Source organism: Ornithorhynchus anatinus, chromosome 9 (assembly GCF_004115215.2).
Source record: "Ornithorhynchus anatinus isolate Pmale09 chromosome 9, mOrnAna1.pri.v4, whole genome shotgun sequence".
NCBI lineage: Eukaryota > Metazoa > Chordata > Mammalia > Monotremata > Ornithorhynchidae > Ornithorhynchus > Ornithorhynchus anatinus.
In genome coordinates this window covers 50,567,903-50,580,165 of record NC_041736.1, presented here as the reverse complement: position 1 = coordinate 50,580,165, position 12,263 = coordinate 50,567,903, and the positions used below count along the sequence as shown (strand labels likewise).

General features: G+C 40.5%; 1 pseudogene; it reads right to left on the bottom strand.

Moving 5' to 3' along the window:
• Positions 1-1,040: 1,040 nt before the first annotated feature.
• On the bottom strand, positions 1,041-1,161 carry LOC114814455 (annotated as a pseudogene).
• Between the last annotated feature and the right edge of the window lie 11,102 nt (positions 1,162-12,263).

Below are 12,263 nucleotides of genomic sequence, written 5' to 3'. Positions count from 1 at the left end.
TTTGTTAAGCGGTTACTATGTGGAAAGCACTGTTCTAAGCGCTGGGATAGATATAGGGGAATCAGGTTGTCCCTCCTGAGGTTCACTGTGCTCATCCCCATTTTACAGATGAGGGAACTGAGGCACAGAGAAGTGAAGTGACTTGCCCACAGTCACATAGCTGACAAGAGGCAGGGTCGGAATTCGAACCCATGACCACTGACTCCCAAGCACAGGCTCTTCCCACTGAGCCACGCTGCTCTGCACACAGTAAGTACTTAATTAATCCATTTGACTGACTGATTAAATGACCGATTGAGATGGTCCAGTTTCTTGTGTCTTATGTTCTGGAGCTGCAAAGGACACAGCTGAAAATTGAAAGATGTTCAGGAAATTTAAGGCTCTAAATGTTAGCCACCTTCTAGCCAGTTAGAGCTAGTATTTTTTTAATGGCTTTTTGGTGTCCATTCAGCAGAGGAGGGCCTAATACTGGTTTCATGGGAGTTATGGGTGTAGAGAAGCAGTGTGACTTAGTGGAAAGAGCACGGACCTGGGAGTCAGAGGTCGTGGGTTCTAAACCCGGCTCCGCCACTCGTCTGCTGTGTGACGTTGGGCAAGTTACTTAACTTCTCGGTGCCTCAGTTACCTCATCTGTAAAATTGGGGATTAAAAACAATGGGACCCCCCAGGTGGGACAATCTCATTATCCTGTATCTACCCCAGAGCTTAGAACAGTGCTCTGCACATAGTAAACACTTAACAAATACCATAATTATTATTATTATTAATAAAGTGTAAGTCATCATCTATGGTTTAATTAAGTTCTGCACCCTCGTCTGATCACCTTTAGGCAGGAAATGAGTTTGCTGTATCTTGCTCAATCTCCTTTTGTGGACACCAACCCGGATATCTGTCCCGTTGGAGCTTCTCTCTACTCATCTTTTGCCAGGAGTTGGGTCTTACTATCAATCAGTGGTATTTATTGAGTGCTTACTATGTGCAGAAGACTGCATTAAGCCGTTGGAAGAGTACCACACGCAGTTTAACAAGTTTAGAGTTTAGAGAAAAAATGGTTCGAAGCCACAAGTAGGTAGGAATGCCTTAACTGGATATATGTTGTATATAGGACCTTTTCCATCCTTCTCAAAGGGACCGCTACCCTTCTTTCCTTACAGTAATCTAGAATCAGTTGTAGGTAGTCTCTTCTAGAGCCAATTTCTCTCCAGTCAGATCATTCAGTATTAGATTTTCGTCATAGGCATTCAGACCCTAAAAGGATTTCCTTAAACAAAAATTATTTTGAAAATCTGTGCTTGGGGCAGATCTGGCCAGTGTGGGAAGGGATGCTGATTGCACACTGACCACTTCAAACAAACCTCTATTCCTCTTCCAGAGGCAGTATGGCCTAGTGAAAAGAGCACAGGGCTGCAAATAGTGGGACTAACCTGTTGCGTAACCAAGGGCGAATCATTTCACCAATCTCTGCCTCAGTTTCCTCTTGTAAAATGGGAATGAAATTCCGGATCCCCCTCTTTCGTAGACTTTAAGCCCTGTTTGTGACAGAAACTATGTCCTATGTGATTATCTTTATTCTTCGCTAGAATTTGAGAAGCAGAGTGGCTTAGTGGAAAGAGCATGGGCTTGGGAGTCCAGAGGTTGTGGGTTCTAATCCCAGTTCCACCACTTGTCAGCTGTGTGACTTTAGGCAAGTCACTTAACTTCTCTGTGCTTCAGTTCCCTCATCTGTAAAATGGGGATTAAGCCTGTGAGCCCTACTTGGGACAACCTGATTACCTTGTATCTACCCCAGTGCTTAGAACAGTGCTTGGCACATGGTAAGCACTTAATAAATACCAACATTATCATTATTATTATATATATTATGGTTCTGAAAGATGGTGTTATAGGTATAAATATTATGGGTATGTTGCTTGGGAAAAACAGAGCAACATGCAATCAACAGATAGTTTATCTTTCCAATCCTCATGGTGCATATTAGTAAGGACAAGAGGAATGATTCCAAAAATGCAGATTTACACTCAATAAAATTGAGTCTCCTATTAAAGATAATTTCATTTTAAAATGCTGAATTGTAAGATGAACAGACAAAAGCTTTTTTTTTAAAAAAAAAATCTGAGTGAGGGAGCCCTAGCTGAAAGCTGAGCTCTCAACCTTTTGGGGGAGGTTTTCTCTAGTTTGTGGAGGAGTTGTACATGCAGGAGAAATTCATTTGGGGTTCCAACTAGTAGGAATATCAGTGAAGCAAATAGCAGGTTAACGAAAGTTCATAACCCCAGTTTCCTTCACCTGCTCTTATGATTTAATCCTTAGGGACCTTAAATGAAATTCAAAGTTTGAGTGATAAATTGAATAATAATTTAAGTGCAGGATAAGAAAGAAATGGAGCTAATGTACCTTTTAAGTAAATTATCCCCTCACATGAAGGAATAAAAGAATAAAAAAATCCAAGAATGAGTTCACATAGACCCTGATCTCGGGGCCCCAGTCCTATAACTGTACACTGGAAAGCACAGATCTTCCAGGGAGAATCCAACAAAGCCCTGGTAGTAAAAGGATTTCATATTTCCAACCACCCTTCACTTATACAGAAATTTAACCTGACTCATAGAGCTATCTTGATCCCTGCCATTATTATTTGTTTCCAATACAGCAATGACTTTTTGCTTTCCCAAATGAAGGGAAAAAGCCAATCCTGAGTGAATCTGTACCCAAGAAGCAATTAAAACACACATTTTAAAGTAACTAAAACAATAGGTTGCATCCTAATCTGTGCTGCCTGTAACACTAGTTTCCTTACCAATCTGGTTCTCATTTTGAAAATTTTATACACAGGAAGATTGATCTTGGGTTGCATTGAGGAATGTAACTTGCCACATGGAAACCTCTATGCTGAGGAGAAACAAACTACCTAATGTATAAGGGCCTGAGAGAAAAGCAGTCATTGGTTGAAGATATGCTCTATCTTATCCAAGTGCTATAAAAGTTGTCTGGATTCATAAGTCAATTTAAGATTCCCATTTCTGTCTTGTTCTCAGGGATCATTAATTTTACCAGATGGCTTTCCATTATCTCAAATAATGCTTGTGAAAAGTGTCCTGACCATACAAGATGCTGAGTTTTCCAGAGGTCATGCCAAACCTCACATATCGATAGTTACTTCCATTTTTCAATGAATAGTTCACCAAGAATACCAAATAATCTTCTTTCATTCATATTTAGATGAATAAACAACAATTACCAAAGAAACACAAAGAATAAGGACAAGTTACTATAATAGCTAAGTGAGCAGAATGTGCATTTTCAGACTTTTCATTCTGCAGGCATTCACTTGAGGCAGGAAATATGTTCATTATATTATTATGTTATACTCTCCAAAGTGCTTAGTACAGTGCTTTGCACATAGTAAGCACTCAATAAATACAATTGATTGATTGATTCATGGGTTACATATACATTAAGACTATTTATATTCAGGTCCTAGATCTTGAAAATTATTCCATACTTGAACCACCTTATATGTTAAGCACTGATTTCCTCATGTATTAAGGTTTGGAAGACCCTGAGACCATACTCTGAAATAGACTTTATTTTCAGGGCATTTGATTTGTACCAGTTAATCAGCAGTAATCATCAACATTAGCTATTTCAAGGCATGTCTACTATTTAAGCACTGCTCTAGGTGCATAAGAAGCAGTGTGCTTAATGGATAGATTATGGGCCTGAGAGACAGAAGGATCTGGGTTCTGATTCCAGCAATTTGCCATTGCTGTGTGACCTTGGTCAAGTCACTTCACTTTGCTGTGCCTCAGTTCCCTCACATGTGGCTCAGGGTCTGTGTCCTACCTGATTATCTTCTATCTACATCAGTGGTACAGTGTCTGGCACATAGTAAGCCCTTAAGAAATACCACAGTTATCATTATTATTATTATTATTAGGTGGTTAGGGAACATCCAGTGCTTAGAGAAGCAGCGTGGCTCAGTGGAAAGAGCACGAGCTTTGGAGTCAGAGGTCATGAGCTCGAATCCCGGATCTGCCACTTGTCAGCTGTGTGACTGTGGGCAAGTCACTTAACTTCTCTGGGCCTCAGTTACCTCATCTGTAAAATGGGGATTAAGACTGTGAGCCCCATGTGGGACAACCTGATTCCCCTATGTCTACCCCAGCGCTTAGAACAGTGCTCTGCACATAGTAAGTGCTTAACAAATACCAACTTTTTTTTTTTTAGTACAGTTTCTGGCACATAGTAAGCACTTAAATGCCATAATTATTATTATCCAGCACGGTATGATCACTGATCGGTTTTGTCTAATTTTAAGATGGCAGCACTTATGACAGTTATTTCCAAAGCTGTCAAAATTTAACCCTTGCAAACAAATTGATTCATAATTGATCACAAGATGGCAGAGATTCCCATGAATGTCACATCCCATACTTCAAACTCAGAAATCAGTCTGGCCTGATGCTCAGCTGAAGGAGGAAGTGTGGTTGTGAAAAATCATTTGTTCACTCTGATGTTACATTTGAGGAAGATATACAGACAGGAAAACTAATTAGCAGCAGGAGCAGAAGTCAATGATCCCAGGAAAGAGGAGAGAAACTCCCTTGGGAGAAAGCAGAATTCCTTGAGGAATGCCAAGGCCAACAGAGACATCTCCTCGAAGAGACTCAAAACAAAAATGAAGTACTTGCAAGGGAAACAAGTAAAACTAAAGGTAGAAAATAATAGTGGCTGGAGAACTGTAACCATGGAAAATTTCTACCTCTACTAAATATCCTGTGAACAACCCAAAGAGTAAAGCCACAGAAGATATTTTCTCCCAATCCAAATTGCTACATCAAAAAAAAAAAAAATCACACAAAAGAACCGAAGTCTTTGATTAGCATCTCTGGGCTGACTGACACAAAGAATGCACTTCCCTTTTACTTGTCCTAACCTCTTGGAACTTTAGAGAAACAGTGTGACCAGCAGGAGAGCTTGGCTCAAATATCAGCTCCATCATTTGCCTTTTCTGTGGCTTTGGGCAAGTCGTTTAATTTTTTTGTCTCAATTTCTTCATTTTGTAGAATGGAGGTTAAATACCTGTTCTTCCTCACACCCAAACTTGATCCCCATGTGAGCTATGTCTAATCTGATTATTTGGGTTTCTTCCCCCAACATCTAGTACAGTGTTTGGTACATGATAAGCAGTTAACAAATTCCATTGTCATTATTATTAATAACAGGAAATCATGACAGCTTTTATTTTAGTCTCCTCTGTGAAACACGTGTAGAACCGATTGGGTAATTAGAACTGCCACTCAGCTGCTCTACCATATTGACTTTTAGCAGAGTGGCACAGGGTCTCTGAACTAGCAGTCAGGATTGGATTCTAAAATTCTGTTTTGCTCAGCCACCGTGCTAAATGGGGGATTTCCCAAAGTATTCAACTGCGCACAAGGAATGGCAAATTCACGGATCAATGACATCTGAACTCTGGGAGCACACCAGGCTACCCTTTGTCTATAGTGGTGAAAGATTCATTTTTATGGGCGATGGAAGATTTAATCCCTGAACCTTTGGGGACATTCCTCACTATCCTGGGTCTTCTCCCATTGCATATTCATCCACAATTCAGCCTCTTGCTATTCTCCTCTCTTCCTTCCTTCTCTACCATCAAATCGATGGCATTTATTGAGCACTTACTAAGTGCAGAGCACTGTTCTAAGCACTTGGGAGCATACGATCCAATCTCTCCCTTTCCATTGTACATCAGTGGCCTATCTTTGGTGGAAATCATTAAGATCCTAAACTTTGGTCAGGGGCCTGGAAGGAATTTGAAGATGAAGCTGCAGCAGACAAGAGGAGAGGAGGAGAGAATGTTCAGACTTCTCCTCATCTGCTGTTGTTGTCACTATCGCTGTGGCTGAATCAACCAATCTGTGTTACTTTTGGAGGATATATTGTGTGCCGAACACTGTACTAAGCACTTGGTTGAGTATAAAACAGTTGGGAGACCCGATCCCTGCTCTCTAGGTGAAATGGCTGCTGATAGACCGTTTCCTGGTGGTTTGAGGTACCCATAGACTGATGAGTTTCCAAATGATAAGTGGCGTGGCTCAGTGGAAAGAGCCTGGGCTTGGGAGTCAGAGATCATGGGTTCGAATTCCAGCTCTGCCACTTGTCAGCTGTGTGACTGTGGGCAAGTCACTTAAATTCTCTGTGCCTCAGTTACCTCATCCATAAAATGGGGATTAAGACTGTGAGCCTCACGTGGGACAACCTGATCACTCTGTCTACCCAAGTGCTTAGAACAGTGCTCTGCACATAGTAAGTGCTTAACAAATACCAACATTATTATAAGGGAAAGTGTCTTCTGATTCTGTTCTACTGTACTCTTTTGTACTGTATCATATCCAGTAAATGCTCAGTAAATACCATTATTTGAAAATGGGCAAGAAACTTCCAGAATTTATCCTGCTTTACTAAGACACGAGCAGCGGAGGAATGGGATGGGTGAGTGCTGGGTGCTGTGTGAGCCTGTTAGCAGGTGTGTATGTGTATAGGGAAGGTCCAGCTTCACCTTACCGTGAGTCCCCTAAATTATGTTTGTGGGAGTTCTGCCCTACAGAGTCCTGAGACGTGGGACCACTTCTGACATTCTACAGGAAGGATAAGCTGCAGGAGGAGGAAAATCCTCATTAGGATCCGTGGATCCAATGGAGATTGGTGGGTTGTGTAAATAATGAAAGTTATGACCTTAAATCTTCCCTTTCTTGGCTCTCCATTCCTCCCTTGGACCAGCCTTCTGTCTCTACTCCTAGTCAGAAGGACTCCAGACAAGCCTCCATATCTGCATCCCTTGGGGCAACACTCCTTATCGGTGGGACAATGGGGGAAAGGGAGCAATTTATCAACAATTTCAGGAACAAGACATGTTATTGGCTCAAGGTTAGACCACTCCAGTACCCACTCTGCTGCTTCATGCAACATTGTTTTGTTTTGTTGTCTGTCTCCCCTGTTGAGACTTTGAGCCTGTTGTCGGACAGGGATTGTCTCTATCTGTTGCCGAATTGTACATTCCAAGTGCTTAGTACAGTGTTCTGCACATAGTAAGCGCTCAATAAATACGATGGAATGTATGAATGAATGCCCTCGGCCCCCAGAGTCTGCTCACTGGGAGGGGGTTCTAAGGTCCTGGAAGGCAACTGCCCAATGGGATTAGCGACGGGCCTTGCCTGGGAGAACCAAGCCCAAAAGCCAATATTTCTGAGTCACGCTGATCTCATCGTTTTAGCCTTCTGTACTCCCTTGATATCAAAGAACTGAGTTTATACAAGTTTAATCCATATTGCAAACAACTTTCCTTCTTGGACAGAGCTTGAGTAATTAGCTGCTAGGCGATCATTTTGTCTCTCCCCTCGCCACGAGCCCCCAGAATACTGATGTTGCACGACACAACCTAGAGACATAGTTTGCATAACTTGAAGGATCAGCCGCTGAGTGAAATGCTTATCTGTGTAGCCCAGTTCCAAAATATCCTTGCAACATCATACTTATTCTCCAACATCTTCTTTTGAACTCCTGCTACTAAATGGGCAAGGATGAAGGAAACCCAAATGAAAGATCTGAAGAATGACTAAAGCAAGAGCTATCCCCTGAAATCTATATTTAAACTGCTTGCAAGGCAACAATATTATTATTATTAATAATAATACATAATAACAGTGGCATTTTTAGGTGCTATGTGTCAGGTACTGTACTGAACGCTGGGGTGGATATGAGATAATCAGGTCAGACACAAGGTCCCGTCCCACAAGGAACTCACAGTCGACCTTCAGCAAGTCTTTCCTATCTGAATTTCTAGCATTCTGATCTCTTATTTCCACGACTGATTATAGGTTTTGAATGGCCAGCACTGAATTACAGAAGTAATATTTTACCTACCGTGGAAAGACTATAAAACTTTCTGCCCTTTATTAACTTCTGTGTGCTGCTACGACTATGGTTGATTTTAAAATTGCAAAATGTGTGCAAAAACAGTATAAGTGGCCTGAAAAGAACTGGAAGGCAACTTTGCTTCCTGGAAGGAGTTGGGGGGTGATGTGGAAGCAGGGAGGAGTGCTTGCAAATCTCTGTAGGTATGAAGGAGGTCACCTGCCAATTATTGCCAACAAGAGTAAACTTTCCGTTGCTAAGTAAATAAACCTAATTGTAAATTTGCAGGACTGAATGAAGGATCAACCAAGCATTCTGTTCAAAAGCCTGAAACGTCTCCATGGAAAGTCCATGGAAAATGAAAGCTGCTTCTTTAAAAATCAGGACTGAACTGGTTGTAGCTTTGTAACTCCCCAGAACAGAGCCCCCAGGCAAGTGGTTAAAAATATGATTTTTATAAACAAACCTGACATTGCAAACTTAATGCGAAACCCTTTGCACATAACATCACTTACGTGTGCAACTTGTTTAAATTAGAGTTACAGGAAGAAGGAAGTAAAATTGGCATATTAGCCTTTTGTATAACGGCGTTCACATACCGGCAGTATTTGAGGAAAGAAGCACATTACTGTGGCAATTTCTAGCCCCGTTACAGTTCAAGGCTTGCCAGAATTTCCTTCTAAATATCTTTATCCACCTTACAAAAAAATTAGCGTCTGTTCCAGACTAACATTATACTTACTGAAAGTTCTGAGAGTAGAATTTTTCTTTGCTCTAACATTTCCTTGGCACAGCCAAATCTATTGCTCTAAATTGAACTCATAGGAATGCTCAAAATGTTAAAGAAATCCATTAAAGATCCCTATTTCTCTGCCCAGAGTTCTTTGCTATACAACGAATCTGTAAGACAATAGCTCCTCCTCCAGATGCAATTTGTTTGGCAGTTGAAAAGAATAATCTCCTCAAATCTCAGTTGTGCATGTGTTTTAAAAGCTATTTTGCCTTGCCCACATCTCTTTGTTCAGATCTGATTTTACTATACGACAGTGCATCTTTAATTCAAAATTATAAAAGTTCAATCTAGAAAATTGGGCAACACGAGGAACATATGTCTACCAACTCTGTTGTACTGTACTCTCCCAAGCTCTTGCTAAAGTGCTCAGCGCACAGTAAATGATCAATAAGTAGCACAGATGGATTGATTCCCATATATCAAAAAAGATTTCGGTATGACAAATGAGACAAGATTTTCACTGAGGGCTGGTTGTTTCACTTATCCTGAATTCAGACTGGAAAATTTTAGTTTTTAAACATGCTACTGTTTAAAAATATTAAAAATGCATTTAAGACAATATTAATTAGAGTTTGGCTGTTTTACCTTCAATATATAGACTCTCATATGTATTTTTAGGGCAGCCAAGTTGTTTTTTCTTTGGGGCTCTACTTGAAGTTGGTGGCCCTTTTCTTTTCACCCTGATACAGATGAACAGTCCTTAATCTTTCAAATATGAAAATATGCAAAGTTTGAAAATATCCAAAAAATATTATTATTTTTCTTTCCTGCATCTTTGTCTCGACATCACACTGAAGCAACACAGGAACTTTCCAACACCCTAAGGAAGATTAAAGAGGTGTTCCAGGGTGGGAGTGGGTGGAGAGGAATCTGACAGAATGGGTAGCTATAGGAAGAGTGACTTAGAATGGATAGGCTATTTCTGAAGATCTTGGACTTTCTGCTCTGATACTATACATTTGATATTTTAGACCTGAATTTTCAGATTCATTGATAATTTTGTCATTATGGTTTATGTAAATTCTTGTAGAAATTTTTATTTCTATGCTTGAAAGTGGGGTTGTTCAGATATTATTTGAAAGTGCCAGCTACTGTTTAAGCTATTAAGACTTTCATTTATAAGAATCAATCTTTCTCTTCCCAGAGATCTTCTCCCTTTCCTTAGAGATGGATGTTTTGGTCTAGGCCATGGGCTCAAATATGTTTAGAAAATTTCTAAGACTACAACATGACTTTAATGACAGAAAGCGATGCCAAATTGCATTTTGACAACATGAATTTTACTTACACCCACAAAAGTCCAAGTGAGGTGATTTAAGGACAGAGAATCAACTCTGACTGATTAATCCAAACCTTAACTACTAGGAGGACCATAGCTTTACATTAAGATTGCAGTAAATACAATTTGAGCTCTGCATAAATTTACACTCTGTTTTCATTCTCCTTAATTCCTAGTAGCTACTAATAGACTTGGCAGAAGAAAAGGTCTGTTTGAACATAACCCATTCAGAAAAAATCCTGAATTGTTTGTGCCAAGTTATTTGAAGGTAACCCATTCAGAGTCCTGAATTACTGTTGCCAAGATGTTTGAATTTAGTGTTCTGTAAATTGAAGCTTATGTTAGAGCAATGACATCAGATCGAATTTACCCATATTAGAAAGCCAAGATTAAGGCCTGTTCTACTTAGTCCTAATTTTCTTATTGGATTTGTATATCACAGTGATAAATTCAGTGGGATGAGTTGAATTCAGATTCTCAGGTCTATTTGACCTTGAATATGAAATGGTACGGAGCCAGGATTTTGGATAGACTTTCAGTATAGTCCACCTCGGAAAGGATTTTTTAGAGTTCTCAATCTAGTACCATTCTGACCGCATTATTTCCTATTTATTATCTTTGCCACTTGGCAAAAATAGCAAATATTTTTAGTAAGCATTCTTTTTCTTTATGATTCCAAAAAGAAAACCCAACAAAAAACACTAGATCCAGCACAAATACCTCTACTGAGAACTTAGGCTTGATCTAAAGCTAAATCAACCAGTGATCTTTAATGGAGTGCTTACTGTATAGGGAGCACTGTATTCAGCACTTGGGAGAGTATAATGCAATAGAGTTGTTAGATACGATCTCTGTCCACAAGGAGCTTATAGTCTAGAGGGAGATCCAGATATTAAAATAATTTTCAGATAGAGGAAATGGCAGAGTATAACAATCTGTGCTTAAGTGCTTTCTATGTTCCAAGCACTGTTCTAAGCACTGGGGTAGATGCAGGTTAGCCAGGTTGTTCACATTCCCCATCCCACATGGGGCTCACACTCTTAATCCCCATTTTAAAGATGAGGTGATTGAGGCTCAAAGAACTGAAGTGACAAGGTTACACAGCAGACAAATGGCAGAGCTGGGATTAGAATCCATGACCTTCTGACTCCCAGGCCCATGTTCTAACCACTATGTCAATGCTGTGGGGCTGGAGAGGAGGATGAATAGGGCAGGGGGATGAGGTGTTAGAGTAAACCTCTTGGGGGAGATATAATTTTAGTAGGGCTTTGATGGTGGGAAGAGTGGTGGTCTGTCTGATATGAAGGAGGAAGGGGTTGCAGGCCAGAGGCAGGAGAAGGGCAAGGGGTCGGCACAGAGTCAGATGAAATCAGATACAATGTGTCGTCGGCCTTAGAGGAGAAAAGTGATCGGGTTGGGTTGTGGTAGGAGATTAGCAAGGTAAGGTAGGTGGGGGAGAGCTGATATTGTGTCTTAAAGCTAATAGTAAGAAGTTTCTGCTGGTTGAAGAGGTGGATTAGCAACTGCTGTAGGTTTTTGAGGTGTGGAAACATGGACTAAACTTTTTTTTTTAGATAAATGATTCAGATGGCAGATTGGAGCACTGATGGGAGAGAAAGGATGCAGGGAAGTCAGCGGAGAGGCGGATGCAGTAGTCAAGGTGGGAAATGATAAGTGAGAGCAACATAGCCTAGGTGATAGAGCTCAGGCCTGGAAGTCAGAAGGACCTGAGTTCTAATCCTGGCTCCTCCGCTTATCTGCTTTGTGTGACATTGGGCAAGTCACATCTTCCCTGTACCTCATCTGTAAAATGGGGACTACGATTGTGAGCCCCATGTGGTACATGGACTCTGTTCAACCTGATTAGCTTGAATCTACCCCAAGGCTTCAAACAGTGCTTGACCCATTCGTGCTTAATGAATACCATTTTTAAAAAGTGCTTAGATCAGCAAGGTAGCAGATTTAGCACTCATGTCATATTATCGTGTTTCATGGGAATCTCATTATAGCTCATGCTGGCGGATGATGTGTGGTTTAATAAAACATAAGCACTGTCACATGACCCAGTCACTTTCCATTCCAAAAAAATATACGCCACCATGCATGGATAGCCAGTATCTGGACAGCCAGCTGCCTATCTCTCTCTCCATTTGGAGGTAGCATAACAAGTGATTAAAGTTGACAAATTATCTTCATTACGATCCCTTGTTTCCTGGAAACAACATTTCCTATCAAGTACTTCATATTCTGTCCCTAATTTCCTTTCTTTTAAAA